We start from the raw sequence: 3,893 nt of genomic DNA on the forward strand, positions 1-3,893 counted from the left end.
AAGGCAAAATAATGGGAACAGAAAACAGGTCAGTGGTTTCTAGGGGCTGGGGTCAGAGTAGGAGACTGACTACAAGGGGGGATGGGGGAACTTTGTCGGGGGATAAAAATAGTCTATCTCTAGATTGAACACCTGAAGAGGTAAATTTCACTCGGTGACAATAGCCCAGACACACCTGACTTTACAGCAGGTGAAGTGCTCAGCCACTGATGGCCACACAGTAGGAGCGAAGGCAGAATTGTGTCGTAGGCTCTGCCCAAGGCTGTGGAGGCCTTGGAGGGGACACACTGGATTCATTTCAAGTAAAATGATGTAATCCGACTAAAGAAAACGAAAAAGAAAAGAACAACCAGTCATCATCCCTGCTTCCATTTTGGTCCTTTGAACCATGAGTAAAATCTGTCCACGCTCCGTGTCTTATGGCAGGGGTGACAAGGTTGGCAGGCTGAGGCGAAGCTCCAAGGAGCTGGGTGGGGACTGTGAATATTTCTCAGACCCCTGGTTGCTGGGCCGTCCAGAAGGGCTCTTTCATTCTATCCAGGCAGTAAGGGTGGGGTGACCAGAGTCCATCTAGGGGGATGCTCCCCTGCACATCCTGGAGCTGGCTTGCAGTGCTTGGAGCCCAAGATTAGGCGACAGTTTGTGGGGAACTGCTTGTCTGTGGGACCCACATGGGAATTTTGGATAGAGGAGAAATACATTTGGGAAGCAGACTCCCAAGCAGACTCCTCAGGCAGTAACCTGCAGGACACATGCACACGTTCGCTCAACACGTGTTTATTTTGTACCTGCTCTGTTCTGGGTATGCATGTTCTAGTTGCTGGGGGTGCATCCACGAGGAAGATGGAACTAGGCCATGCCTTCGAGGAGTTTGAGGTCAGGTCAGGAGAGGACAGAGGGGGAGGCCCCTTTCCTTTCCACCTGGAGAGGCCTTTGGATCACACTAATGGGACTGGTGAAGATACTGAAGTTTGGGGAACACTTCATAAGTGGGAGGCTGACACGCTTGATGTCACCAATTCCCAATATATGGTAGACTCTGTGATGGCCCCCAATTATCCTCACCTCCTGGTATTCATGCCTCTTGTAATCCCCTCCCCTTGAACGTACGCAAGACCTATGACTTGCTTCTCATCAATAAGCTATGGCAAAGTGGATGGGGTGTCACTTTTGTGATTACATTATGTGAGATTGTTACTTGGGTCTTGCCAGCAGACTCTTTGTGTCGACTTTCTCCCTTGCTGGCTCTGAATAAGCAAGCTGCCCCATAAGGAGGCCCACATGGCAAGGAACGGAGGGTGACCTCCAGCCTCCAGCCAGCAAGGAACTGACGGCCCCAGTCTGACAACCCCCGAGAAACTGAATCTTGCCAATGACCCTGTGAGCCTAGAAGATGACCTTCTTCATTCGAGCTTCGGAAGATACCACATCCCTGGCTGACACCTTGACTGCAGCCTTATCAGAGGCCCTGAAACAGAGGACCCAGCCAAACAAGGCCTGGATTCCTGACTCACAAAGACACTGAGATAATAAATGTGAGTTGGATTCCTGACCCACAAAAACGCTGAGATAATAAATGTGAGGTGTTTTAAGTTGCTAAGTTTGTGTTAATTTGTCACCAGCAATGGAAAGCTAATACAGGGCTAGAAACCTCCTAGAAAATTCCACAAAGGTCCACCTGGCTGCCTCACGCTTTTCTCCATTTGGGGGCCATTTCAGTGTTCTGCAAGGTGGTTTTCTGCTCAGGCAATATAAGTGACCTGAGAAGGAGGGAGTTGACATCATTGGTCTGCTTATCTGCAAACCCCCATCAATACAACCAGGACTGCATTTCTGTGGCTCTTCATGCTTTTCTGAGTGCTTTGAGATACACGCTCTTTTGAAAACGTATTCTTCCTGCATTATCCCCATTGACACAGTTCAGAAGAGTTAAGCGATCAGTGCAGGTTCACATAGCTAAGTAGTGACACAGGCAGGACTAGAACCCGGGTCTTAGAAGGCTCTGGTCTTGGGAGGCTCTCGTCCCGGGCCGGGCTCTGTAGCCACACACATCCACCTGGTTTCTGTCCATTGGTTAGAGTGTACAGTGGACATTCCGTGATGGCTGCCGCCCATCACAGCCCAGGGGCACTCAGAGAAGCCATCCTATCCAGTCCCCAGAGGAACTCTTGGGAGGGAAGGTGGAATCCTGACTCTAGGACTGAGCATTCTTCATGAAGTCTGATGTCGGCCAGGGCTGATCCGTGACTGCCAGCAGGGAAACCACGTAATCTCATTGTGCCAGACTGGCTTGGCAGAAAGATTAGATAGCAACATTTACTTTGCCATTAGCCTTACCCGACACTTGGCTTTGAGGGGCCTTGGGAACTGCACCGCTAATGCATGGTACCCCCTGCCAAGGGCACAGGTGTTCAGAAATATTCCGTGAACATATCAAATCAAGCAATGGAAGGAAATCTAAAGAAGTGAATTATGGCAAGGCTGGCATGGAATATTAAGCATGATAAGTGTTACTGAGCGGGTCTGAGAGGCCTTGGGATGGCTGGTCCCCTGGGATCTTTCAGTCAGGGTCTCACCCCAGGCACGTGGTCATCCAACAATACAGAGAACATTTTTCCACTCCCCAGTCCCAGATCTGTGGAGTTTCTCCAGGTTTTAAAAATGAAAATTTTAATTAAGAACATTTTTGGGCCCAGTTATTGCAAATAATGTATGTTCATTGCAGATATTTATAGGTTAATAAAAATTTTTAAATGACTCAACTCCACTACCCAGAGCTATCCACCATTGATGTTGTAAATGAATATATTTACTTACTTACAAAAATGAGGCCATACGATACCATACACATTGTTTTACAACCTGATCTTTATTTATTTATATTCCAGTTTTATTGAGATGTAATTGACATACAGCCCTGTGTAAGTGTAAGGTGTACAGCATAGTGATTTGACTTACGTACATCACGGAATGATGACCACGATAAGCTTAGTGAACATCCATTTTCTCAGATAGATAGAAAATTCAAGAAATAGAAAAAAATTAGTTTTCTTGTGATGAGAGCCCTTGGGATTTACTCTGTTAACAGCTTTCATATATAACATACAGCAGTGCTAATTAAATTTATCAAGTTGTACATTACATCCTTAGTACTTATTTATCTTATAACTGGAAGTTTGTACCTCTGATAACCACAAATCTGATCTCTTTTTCTATGAGTTTGTGTCTTTGTTTTTGAAGTATAATTGATCTACAGCACTATGTTATTTCCTGTTCCACAGGGTGCTTTGGTATTTCTATACATTTCAAAATGATCAGCGCAATAAGTCTGGTTACAATACGTCACCATACAAATATATTATATAATTATTGACTGTATTTCCCACACTGTACATTTCACACCTGTGACTCATTTATTTTGTAACTGGAAGCTTGTACCTGTTAATCTCTTTCACCTGTATCTTTCCTTCTCCCACCCTGCTCCTGTCTGGTGACTACTTGTTTGTTCTCTGTATCTATGACTCTACTTCTGTTTTGTTATGTTTGTTCATTTGTTTCATTTTTTAGATTCCACATATAAATGAAATCATATAATACTTGTCTGTCTCTGTTTCACTTATTTCACTAAGTATAATACCCTCTAGGTCTGTCCATGTTGTTGCAAATGGCAAGATTTCCTTTTTTATAGTGGAGTAACATTCCATTGTATGTGTGTGTGTATATATATATTGCAAATATATATATGTCACATCTTCTTTATCCATTCATCTATTGATGGTCCCTTAGATTGCTTCCATGTCTTGGTGATTGTAAATAACGCTGAAGTGAACATAGGGGTGCATATATTTACTAATTTCTTAAGTTCAAATGCATTTTAACAACCATGCATTTTA

The sequence above is a fragment of the Neophocaena asiaeorientalis genome, unplaced genomic scaffold (genome assembly GCF_003031525.2).
Source record: "Neophocaena asiaeorientalis asiaeorientalis breed wild unplaced genomic scaffold, Neophocaena_asiaeorientalis_V1.1 scaffold43, whole genome shotgun sequence".
NCBI classification, from domain to species: domain Eukaryota; kingdom Metazoa; phylum Chordata; class Mammalia; order Artiodactyla; family Phocoenidae; genus Neophocaena; species Neophocaena asiaeorientalis.